The 12,308-nt window shown below is 48.5% G+C and overlaps 1 protein-coding gene across 1 annotated transcript in view; it reads left to right on the plus strand.

Annotated features, from left to right (window-relative positions):
* The first annotated feature begins 238 nt into the window (after positions 1–238).
* LOC127649039 (cadherin-18-like) overlaps positions 239–12,308 on the plus strand; it is a 113,383-nt gene continuing 101,313 nt past the window's right edge. The window contains exon 1 of the mRNA XM_052133925.1: positions 239–348. The gene's annotated coding sequence lies outside the window, so the exon portion shown is untranslated. The remainder of the gene's footprint in view (positions 349–12,308) is intronic.

The raw sequence follows: 12,308 nt of genomic DNA on the forward strand, positions 1-12,308 counted from the left end.
CTGAAAGATAAATTGAGAGAGCTATAGTTAATGATGTAAAGCAAGGGAAATGACGAGAGAAAGAAGGATAGGAAATGTGAGAGGGAAAAAATAAGGGATGACTTTCAGTGTGTGTGTGTGTGTGTGTGTGAGTGTGTGTGTGTGGATATGACAGTACATGCAGCTGGCCAATCAGAACACTCCTCCTGAGCTGCAGCAGGCTGGCAGACTTGGGAGCTAGCGGTATGTTCTGGGGTGGATTGCAAGCAGCATACATAGTCTCAGTGTGACTTAAAAAATGTCTAGGAACATTGGCAGCACTCCTGCATATTCCAAAGCCTTGTCGTCTATTAAGGAAAGGCTGAGAAGGTAAGAAACACTCTTTATTGTGTTTGGCTCTCTTGTTTGGCTGATTGAAATCGGAGTGCTGCCGCTGTTTGTCTGGCTTGTGGTGAGGCAGGGTTCAGAAATAAAGTCTGAGAGTTGGTCTGTGTTCAGGCATGTGGTCGTTGACAAAAAAGAACAACGGGAAAAGAACAGGAAGGCAGTGCATGTCCATTGACCTCTGCATCTTTCATTACTACAGCACATTATCCTGGCTGCATTTAATTACTCAAAGCTTTGACTCAATTTCCTGTGAACAAACGGCACAGCAAGTGAAGCTGTTGAATGCTGTTGTGTCTGATTCTCTAGTGCGTCTTGATTGCTTGATTTTCTCTCTCTCTTAGTCTTCTTTAGGTAATCCACAGTTGTTGGCTCAAAAATATCATGGTGTCATAAGTAAATAAATAATCATTTTCACCATGATCATCATCTTTATCTTAAGTTTCCACACCTTCATATCTCACAAGTTTCCATTTGCATGTTTGGGGAATGCTCACATAGTTGCAGGAATTCTTTATCAGTGTACAAGCGCTTTGGAAAAGCATTTAGGTATTCAGAGTAAATTGGGGATGCATAACAATCAGAAACTGAGGGCTGTCTGAGAATGATAAAGTGATTTTCCAAGCTTTGATATGATGCATGTGGGAAGTTGTGTGATCTGCAGGGTCAGCAGTGCTTGAGCTAATGCCTCTGTGCAGTGGACATGCCAAGGTGACAAACACACATCAATGGATCCCTGGGGTCCCTCCCTTGATATTGCTAATTCTGTAGCGAGCAATCAGTCTCAGCATCACTTACTCCTCAAGACACTGGATTGAGTATAAATGCAGGGAGGGCCAGCACAGAAGCTGTGAGGTTACAAAACCACTTCAGTTCTATAAAAATAACTGCAATTTAGTACTGCGAAGTGAATAAGACATGAGGAGAAGAAGGGGAAAATATGAAATTGAATCATGTGGGCTGAGCCAACTACATTGGGAACATTTTAATGCTCTGTGTCTCAAATTAAATATTTTCTTTTTTTTTTTGGCTGTAGTTCTGACTGATCGTGGTCTATATTAATATTATCTCACAATAACTAATGACTCATAGATTCAAATTTCAATTAATATTCTATCAGTTACTTTTCTTTGAATGTAAAAAAGAGATTAATTCTGGTGTTATGGATCAACTGTGATGGGATGTGCATGTGCACGTGAATAATTTTACTTGGCTTATCAGCACATTCGTTTCATGTGAATTATCATGGAGCAAAGAAAATACATTTTGCACATAATTTATTTTTATTTATTAATTTTTTTTATCAATGTCTGTTCTTATGAATGTGACAGTTTAAGAGCGATTATAACCATTTTACAGAGTAACATGGTTGCCCATTGTGGCAGCGGGGGCGTGGTCAAGTGCCCGTCTGGAGAGAGAGAAGTGGTGAGGGCACTTACACCTGAGCTAAATTATGTCTAACACCTGTCTCTAATTCCAGTGAGCATGGAGAGAGCGGATAAAACGACCCACGCCACTAGCAGTCGAGAGAGAGAGTCTGGGGCCTGAACAATTGCAAAGCTGTATATGGGTAAATAAGAGTGTTAATGTGAAGCTGTAAGCTCAGAAGAGTTGACAGTTAAAAATCTTTACCTGAGAGGAGTTACTCGCTTTCCATGTCCTCCTTACAAACCCATTACACTCTCACTTGGTCAAAGACATGCTTGAAGGTTTCGTCTCGCGACTGCTCGAAAGGGAAATCCCCTTCTGGAAATCCCCTAAGGATGGGAGGGGCCGCAGCCTCTCCCCCCTCACGTCATCATGACGTGGAGCCGATGAAGACAGCCCCAGCTCCGCCTCTCCTGTCAGAGCATCGCACGTATCACACCTCATCTCTTTTACGCAGGACCCATCCGCACATATTCCCTTCAATACATTTCTAAATTCAGGCCAATTCGTCCCCAAAATCAGCGGATGGGTGATAGGCGGGAACTAACCGTGGCCTCCACTCTATGCTTTGTTCCCCAACATGTAATCACCAGGGTCACCACAGGGTATTTTTAAATATCCCCATGCACACATTTCACCCTCACCATCTTAGCTGTGCCCAATGCCTCGGGTTGAACCAAGCGTTGGTGGATCGTGGTTTGATTGCTTGGCCCTTACCAGAATTCGGTACTCTCTGGCTTGGTCGAGGGCAGCCTGAGGGGGTGTTGGGGACCCGGACCACAGTCCCCAGCTCCATCACGGGGCATTGATCCCTGCAACCCCAGTAGGCCGGTCCAGACTTTACACCCGCACCTGTGTCGGAGGACACTTCCAACTGAGGGGGAGGGCGGTGGGGCGCTGTAGAGGAGGGGGGGTATGTCCACCGCCTTGTGTGGGGAACTGGTCACGTTGGCGGAGCTCCTCGCCTCCACAGGGCAGGAACGGGCTCTGGGGAGAGAGCAGAGTGAGAGGGAGGAGGGGAACACACAGGGGGATGGGGAAGAGAGAGAGAGGGAGAAAAGGGCTCTTCCACCCTCGGGTATGCCACCAAATGGTCCTCTGCAAGCTGGACAGCTTCCTCCAGCGACGCCGGGCGCTGTCCGCTTTGGCAGTCCACGAACAAGCTGCTCCAGTACCACCTGGTCGACCATTCTCCCGACATCACAATTCCCCACCAGCAGCCATTTTTGGCATGCGTCTCGGAGCCGCTGGGAGAATGCAAACGGATGGTCGTTTTTCCCCAGCTTCAAGGACCGGAACAGCTGGTGATACTGTTCCGCACTGCGACCCACCCGCTGCAGGATAGCCTTCTTCAGGTCCGCATAGGCCAGGAGATTAGCCACGGCAACTGTTGGGCAGCAAGCTGGGCTTCCCCGGAGAGAAATGGAAGGAGCCTGGCCACCCACTGATCATGCGGCCAGCCCCAGATCTCCACTCTCAAACAGGTCGATGAAGGCCTCGGTATCATCTTCCGGCCCCATTTTAGAAGCGCGGGGGTGACAGCTGGCTGCGGATGTCCGGGGTTGTGGCCGGGGCTCTCTCCTGGCTAAGGAGGCTCCGGATCGTGTGCCAGTCCTCTGCTTGAGCCCGCAGGATCTCGAAGAACCGTCGGTCCTGGTCTTGGCGCAGCTCAATCAGGGATTGTTGGTTTGCCTGATGCATACCGGCGAGGGACTGGAGGAGCTCGGGCAACTGGGAGGACTACATGGGCGTACTTAGATCCCAGGTTTCGGCACCAGTGTAACGGGTTTGGAAGGAGGACACGGAAGGTGAGTAACTCCTCTCAGGTAAGGATTTTTAATTGTCAACTCTTCTGAGCTTACAGCTTCACATTAACACTCTTATTTACACATATACAGCTTTGCAATTGTTCAAGCCCCAGACTCTCTCTCTCGACTGCTGGTGGCGTGGGTTGTTTTATCCGCTCTCCCCATGCTCACTGGAATTAGAGACAGGTGTTAGACATAATTTAGCTCAGGTGTAAGTGCCCTTACCGCTTCTCTCTCTCGGACGGGCACTTGACCACGCCCCACTGTTACACCAATGTTAACGTGTAACTTTGGTTTGAATGGGAACTGACGATTGCATTTGTCAGAGCAGTAAATCACATGTTGAATTATTTTATTTGCAACGCTAAAGCAGCATATGTATATATGTGTCTATAATATACTTTCAGTTGTTTTTGTTTCTTTATTATGAATAATGGCTTGATGAACTAATAGTTTGAGTAACTTTTTCCAACAAAGTGAATGGATAATTATAGGTGGGACACTCGTCCAGCAGTAAGTCATACTGGTATTAAGCATAGCAACCTGGGTTCAAATCCTGATTAATCGGGATACATTTTAATCTTTACTGCAGATTATAATATATTTTTAACAGGTCTATTGAAAATTTTGTAAATCACATGCACAGACACAATTTATTATATTGTTTTAAATAGATGAATCAAAATTGTAACTGAATCCAACAGCCAGTAATTACAGCGTACAGTATACATAATTTAATGAAATACTGAGAAAGCATGAACTACATTTTCTAAAGTTTAGAAGGTTTTTTAAATTTTCAAACAACAAACAAACCATTATGATTCTGAAGAGCCATTATGAGTCGAAAGCCGGGGAATCAAGGAGAGTAAAGGGGGCAAATCCGGGAGAGTAGTCGAGGGGAGCAAGGGTCAAAGCCGGGGTAAACAGGATGTATAACAAGTGGGAGCAAAGACAGGGGAACTAGGGGAGCTGGCAAGCTAAGAGGAAGAATAGTAGGGAGGTCAAAACTAGACGAGACTAGCGGGGCAAAGATACGGGGAACTAAATACAATAACCAACCAGATACAAACGAAAGGATGGTGATATATATAGGTGCTAGTGCAGGTGTAAACAATGACGGGTGATGAGACGATTGCAGGTGAAACTAATGTGTGGGGATTGGAAGCGCGTGAGTGTAGGTGATCATAATGTTCTGGCTGAAGCGGGCATGTGAGCCAGAGGGGGGAGATAGTTTACGAGCGAGAGCTCGTAATAGCAAAACCGGGCGTGGAAGCCCGAGGGAGGAAAAAGAGCATACGAGCTCAAAGGGGTGGAGCGAGGGAGCGGGAAGCGAGCACGCTCGCGGAGTGCATGTGTGCGTGCTCGAGGAAGCGGAGATGGGGCAGAGGAGCGGGGTTCGTGACAGTACTCCCCCCTCTATAACGGACGGCTGCTGATGGCCGCGCTCGGCTGTTAAGCTCGAGGGAACAGAACGAGCGTGTGAGCTCGCCGGGAGCAGAACGAGCATGTGAGCTCGAGGGAGCAGAACGAGCGTGTGAGCTCGAGGGAGCAGAACGAGCGTGTGAGCTCGCGGGGGCAGAACGAGCGTGTGAGCTCGCGGGGGCAGAACGAGCGTGTGAGCTCACAGGGGGCAGAACGAGCATGTGAGCTCGCGGGGGGCAGAACGAGCGTGTGAGCTCGAGGGAGCAGAACGAGCGTGTGAGCTCGCGGGGGTAGAACGAGCGTGTAAGCTCGAGGGAACAGAAAACCCACAAAACACACATGAGGGCAGTCCAAGGGGGATAGAAGGTACAAAGGGAAATGAAACAGTCCACGGCCAGTTCAAGGTAAGGTCAGGGGGAACATAGTGGACAGGCGGGTGGTCGGGAGATCTAGGGGGCAGCCGTAGGGCAGAGACTGGGTCAGGGGGTCTGGAAGGCGTCTGGAGGACAGGGACTGGGTCCGGGGGTCTGGAGGGTGACCACCGGACAGGAATAGGGTCCGGAGGCCAGGGAAGAGGCCACAGGACAGGGAGAGGGTCAGGCAGTCCGGGCTGAGCCGTGAAAGGCGGAGCCATCAGAGGCGGCACCATAGGTGGCTCTGGAGGTGGGGTCCTGGAAGGCTCCGGAGGTGGAGCCGACAGAGGCTTTAGGGGCGAAGGCCTGGAAGGCTCTGGAGGTGGAGCCGAAGGAGGCTTTAGGGGCGAAGGCCTGGAAGGCTCTGGGGGTGGAGCCGAAGGAGGCTTTAGGGGCGAAGGCCTGGAAGGCCCTGGAGGTGGAGCCAAGGGGGGCTTTAGGGGCGAAGGCCTGGAAGGCTCAGGAAGTGGAGCCCATGGAGGTGGCGCCGTAGGAGGCTCCAGAGGTGAAGCCCTGGAAGGCTCTGGAGGCAGAGCCAAAGGAGGTGACGCCGTGGGAGGTGGCGCCGTAGAAGGCTCCAGGAGTGAAGCCCTGGTAGCCTCTGGAGGCAGAGCCGGGGGAGGTGGAGCCATAGGAGGCTTGGGAGGCGGAGCCGCAGGAGGCTCGGGAGGCGAATCTCTAGAAGGCTCTGGAGTCTTAGGGAGCAGAGCCGTAGGAGGCTCGGGTGGTGGAGCCGTGGAAGGCTCGAGAGGCGGAGCCCTAGGAAGCTCTGGAGTCTTTGGGAGCAGAGCCATGAGAGGCTCGGGAGGTGGAGCCGTAGGAGGCTCTGGAGGGGGAGCCGTAGGAGGCTCGGGAGGCAGAGCCATAGGAGCCTCTAGTGGCCGAGCCCTGGAAGGCTCGAGAGGCTTGAGGGGGGGAGCCATGAAAGACTCGAGAGGGGGAGCCCTGAGAGGCTTGAGAGGGGGAGGAGCCCTGAGAGACTCGAGAGGCGAAGCCGTGAGAGGCTTGAGAGGGGGTGGAGCCATGAGAGACTCGAGGGGCAGAGCCGTGAGAGGCTTGAGGGGTGGAGCCATGAAAGACTCGAGGGATGGAGCCCTGAGAGACTCGAGAGGTGAAGCCGTGAGAGGCTTGAGGGGTGGAGCCATGAAAGACTCGAGGGATGGAGCCCTGAGAGACTCGAGGGGCGAAGCCGTGAGAGGCTTGAGGGGTGGAGCCATGAAAGACTCGAGGGATGGAGCCCTGAGAGACTCGAAAGGCGAAGCCGTCAGAGGCTTGAGGGGTGGAGCCATGAAAGACTCGAGGGATGGAGCCCTGAGAGACTCGAGAGGCGAAGCCGTGAGAAGCTTGGAAAGAGGGGGAGCCCTGAGGGACTTGAGGGGTAGAGCTCTGGGAGGCTCGTGAGGAGGAGCCCTAGGAGGCTTGTGAGGAGGGGCCCTTGGAGACTCGAGAGGAGGAGCCCTGGGAGGCTCGAGAGGAGGAGCCCTGAGAAACTCATGAGGCGGAGCCCGGGAGGGCTCTGAGGGGCGAGCAGAGGCTGACAGAGCTGTGGAAGACTCTGAGGGCGGAGCAGAGGTCTGCAGAGCCGTGGAAGACTCTGAGGGCGGAGCAGAACCCGGCAGAGCCGTGGAAGACTCTGAGGGCTGAGCAGAACCCGGCAGAGCCGTGGATGACTCTGAGGGTGGAGCAGAACCCGGCAGAGCCGTGGAAGACTCTGAGGGCGGAGCAGAACCCGGCAGAGCCGTGGAAGACTCTGAGGGAATCTCTGCGGTCTTGAGCACAAGACGAGACTGGGGAGAAGGGGCCCTCTTCCTTCTCTTACGTCTTCGGCCAACAGGGGATGTGGCCATGGGGACGGTCGAGGCTACAGGCGCTGGCTCGCTGACCGTGGCAGACATGGGCGCTGGCTCGCTGACCGTGGCAGGCAGGGGCGTTGGCCGTGGCGGGCACGGGCGCTGGCTCGTTGGCCGTGGCGGGCATGGGCGCTGGCTCGTTGGCCGTGGGCGCTGGCTCGTTGGCCGTGGCAGGCATGGGCGTTGACTCGCTGGCCGTGGCAGGCTTCGAGGCTGGGGCCGTGACAGGCATGGGCGTTGACTCGCTGGCCGTGCCAGGCTTCGAGGCTGGGGCCGTGACAGGCCTCGGGATTGGGGCCGTGTCAGGCTTCGGGACTAGGGCCGTGTAAGGCTTCGGACTAGGGCCGTGTAAGGCTTCAGGACGGGGGCCGTGTAAGGCTTCAGGATGGGGGCCGTGTAAGGCTTCAAGACGGGGGCCGTGTAAGGCTTCGAGACGGGGGCGTGGTAGGCTTCGAGACGGGGGCCGTGGTAGGCTTCGAGACAGGGGCCGTGGTAGGCCTCGAGACGGGGGCCGTGGTGTAGAGCGCTGGTTCAGTATCTGCCTCCCCCACAGTAAACGAGGAACCAATGCACAGCAGGGCGAGGTCAATAAACTGAGCCAGGTTGAGAGAGCAGTGACCACCAGGCATGTATGATGAGGCTGGCTCATTCAGTCCATCTTGAAAAATGTCTTTCAGAACCACCTCATCAAAATTCACCTGGTTGGCCAGGGCACAAAAATCAGTAACATAAGCCTCCAAGGTTTGGCTCCCCTGACGCAAAACCATGAGTTGGGCCGCTGGGTCCATGATGTCGAGGGCGGAGTTATGAGTTACACAACCGCTGCCTCGCATAAAAAACCCTAGGTTAGCGTCAAAAGAGCCGTCAAACCTCTCAGGGGGTTGAAGGCTCACGGCGCTCAGAAATGCGCTGGGAGTATAAACGGGCTCAGGGACAGACACAGGCAGAACAGGGTGACAAAAGTCAAACAAAGTGCTTACCTGCTGTCCCTGGGCCGTGAGTGCGTGGTAATCTCTCCCAGCCGCAAATCCGCGCTCGGAACATGCCACGAAAATCCGCTCTAGTGAGCTGCGCGAATCCGTGGGGTGCATTGTGACTGCCTTCGGTTAGGTTGGTTATTCTGTAACCCGCACACAAACACACAAGATGAGGCAGTCACAATGTCGGAGAAAAACTGCTTTTATTAGTATAAGAGCAGGCAACAGTACAAAAACAGTGCAAATCCAGTGAAGAATGGTCAGGGAAAGCATAGAGTCGGAAGCCGGGGAATCAAGGAGAGTAAAGGGGGCAAATCCGGGAGAGTAGTCGAGGGGAGCGAGGGTCAAAGCCAGGGTAAACAGGATGTATAACAAGTGGGAGCAAAGACAGGGGAACTAGGGGAGCTGGCAAGCTAAGAGGAAGAATAGTAGGGAGGTCAAAACTAGACGAGACTATCGGGGCAAAGATACGGGGAACTAAATACAATAACCAACCAGATACAAACGAAAGGATGGTGATATATATAGGTGCGAGTGCAGGTGTAAAATGACGGGTGATGAGACGAGTGCAGGTGAAACTAATGTGTGGGGATTGGAAGCGCGTGAGTGCAGGTGGTCATAATGTTCTGGCTGAAGCGGGCATGTGAGCCAGAGGGGGGAGATAGTTTACGAGCGAGAGCTCGTAATATCAAAACCGGTCGTGGAAGCCCGAGGGAGGAAAAAGAGCGTACAAGCTCAAGGGGGCAGAGCGAGGGACCGGGAAGCGAGCACGCTCGCGGAGTGCATGTGTGCGTGCTCAAGGAAGCGGAGATGGGGCAGAGGAGCGGGGTTCGTGACACCAACAGAAATATTGCACTGTTCTGAAAGATCATCTTTTGGCAGTGTCATGGGTAGTCAAACATACGACATTGCCATGCACTCCTTGGAAAAGTAAAAGATTTATATAACAATTTAAATAAAAATGCAAACATTCACAAAGAATTAAACCCAGGTCTGTATGCATGGCTAGCAAATACACAACCCCTAAACAAACAGACCTTCAATGTGAACAGTAACAATTGTATTATTAACTGTATCAAGCTATTGTATTTTGTTTTGTTTTTATAAATAAAAGTAATTTAAGAGTATTGGCATATTGTTGACACATTTAAGCCTGATGCTTTAGTGTTGCATATTAAAGATTTCCACATGCGATTTACTGCTCTGACAAATGTAATCACCAGTTCCCATTCAAACCAATGTCCCACGTTAACATGGGCAACCATGTTACCCTGTGAAACCATTAAAATCACTCTTAAACTATGTAAAATTAATTGGAACAGACATCAATCACACAAAGCGGGTTAATAATGATACCACTTTTTTATGATGTCTTTTCTTGGCTCCTTGGCAATTCACATAGAACTAATCTACTGAAAATACAAGTAAAATTATTCACGTGCACCCACACATACTCAGTTAACATGATCCCCATTTGATTAATAACACAGGCAATTTGTGGAGCGGAGAGATAGAACAAACATGGAAGAATTGTCAGTGTGAGAATACACCTTTCAGCCAAGTTTCATTCCAGCCCCACTCCATTCCAATTAGCATCCTAATTAGCTACACTGTATTCTAATCAGTATTTCAAATTTGTTTTGAAGACCTCAAGAAACCTGAATGAATCAGCTGAGACACCTTTGCTGTTGAAATGCAGATCAAGGGCACATGAGTTATCAGTGCCTCCCAGCATGTTTGGTTTCAGGTGTTGCTTGAATGGTTATTTGTTTGGATGTGTAACACCTTTTTTTTGCTCAGGGTGCACATTCATTAACCTTAAATAGCATACTGGTTCTGTTTAAACAGTTCCAACATCTCAGCTCAATTCACGTATTAACTAATGAATTGATCCTTTTATTCTTTATAGGCTGTCAGTTACAAGTCTGTTTTGAATAAGCATAAAATTTGCACTGTGGTACAATGTCACCAAAACTGTTTGTTTAAAAGAGACTTGAATGTGGAAATTGGTAGTAATATAAATCAGCAGATGAAAATGTGTTTTGTTTAAACTGGTCTTGACTTCTAATATAGAACATTAATTTAGAGATAACAAAGATAGAGTGTGCATAACAAATTGCGAAGATGTGGTTTCAGGAACAGAAAACTTATGACAACTGTCTGTTAACATAAACCACTGGAACAAATTGAAATAAGCTGTTGCACAGTATGTCAAAATGCATACAAAAATAAATGTTGTTTTATGGCAACACAATAAGCTTGAAAATGCATAAAGGCTTTGCTCTCACATCTACTCTTGAAAAATCAACAACAAGCCTCAGTAAATAAGTTGCATTTCTGATTGAGAAGATGGACATTATTCTCTAATCCAGGATGGATCATTGGTCATTAATCTTACAGTTCAAACAAAATCAATGTTTAAATACTGACCCTTAACGCTTACTTAGTTTCATAATTTTAAACCATGACTTGAACTATACATAAGTAATATTTATATTATATTCATGATGTTAGCCAGAGGGGAACTGGCCCCCACAGTGTGTCTGGTTTCTCCCGAGTTTATTTTTCTCCATTAATCAACATCTTATGGAGTTTTGTGTTCCAATACTAGACTCAGGCCTTCAGATATAATTCTTTGAATCAATGTACTTGTTTTATTCTCCTTTCATATTTAACCAGTAAAAAGCAATCACATTTTGTACATTTTCCTTTTTAAAATAAAAAAGGGTTGAGAGCATAGTACAACACACGACTGGCTTGCATGACTTGCTGATTCTCATGAGAAATGCAAAACAAATAATAAAAAAAAATCCTTAATTTACATAATTGGAATTTAATTTGAGTGCAATTAGCATAAATTATGAAACTGGGACTTGTACACTAAGTATTTTTGTCTGTTCAGAGACAGAGGTACAAATGTCAAGCGTGCTGGGGTTCCTTGTAAAAATGTAGGTTCCTTCTACAATATGATTAACTTTTTCCTCTCTTATGACAGCGTCACCATCCAGTGGCCTGGGGCCAACAGTCTGAGAAACCTTAGCCAGACTGGTGCACAGAGTTGCATCAACCCCATCTAGTTCAATCAGGCATGCTTACATCAGTTTTTTTTCATTGCACAGATAAGGTAAAAAACTTGACATGATGTATTTATAGATGTTTATGTTCAGCCCAGTGCTCATCACAATCGTCTATACAGGTTGAAATGCAAGTCTAACCTGGTCTTAATGATATATGAGCAACAACACCACTCTAAGCTCTCAGGTTGGTCTGGTTTGCTTGGTTTTCAATGGATTTTAGGAAGGGTCGCTCAAACAGAGTAATTGTTATAGCACTACAGAGACCTTTTACAATATCAAAAATATAATAGAAAAAACAACCTACAGATATCTTACTTATAGCTGTCTCTGCAAAAGGCTGATGTTTTTTTTTTCAGCTAGGTTTTGTGGCGTAGAAGATTGTTTTTGTACACACATCTGCGCATATTACTTTCAGAACATTGCTGTCATCTCTGAATTTTGTTTTTGGAGAACAATTGATGAATATCTCATGTGGACTGGGCTTTTGAGTCCCTATGTGCTAGAGGGGCCATGAATGTCTGAAAACCTGATCTCTATAGCAGAATCTGGGTTTTTATTCCTTAGATCCTTTTAAAGTTAGTTCATGAAAGATTCTAAATGTGACACAAGAAGAAGTGTCTGAAAGGGGAATGTTCCTGCTTTAAAGGAATAGTTCACCCAAAAAGGGAACTTGTCTCATCATTTAATCACCCGCATGCCATCCTAGATGTGTGACTTTCTTCTCCTGAATACAAATCAAGATTTTTAAAAGAATATCTCCGCTCTGTTGGTCCATTCAATGCAAGTGAATGTTGTCCAGATCTTTGAAGCTCCAAAAAGCACATCAATGCAGCATTAAATTAATCAATACAACTTTGGTGGTTAAATTCATGTCTTCAGAAGCGATATGATAGATGTGGGTAAGAAACAGATCAATATTTAAGTCCTTTTTTACTCTACACCTCTACTTTGACGCACATTCAAAAAAGGT

The sequence above is a fragment of the Xyrauchen texanus genome, chromosome 9 (assembly GCF_025860055.1).
Source record: "Xyrauchen texanus isolate HMW12.3.18 chromosome 9, RBS_HiC_50CHRs, whole genome shotgun sequence".
NCBI classification, from domain to species: domain Eukaryota; kingdom Metazoa; phylum Chordata; class Actinopteri; order Cypriniformes; family Catostomidae; genus Xyrauchen; species Xyrauchen texanus.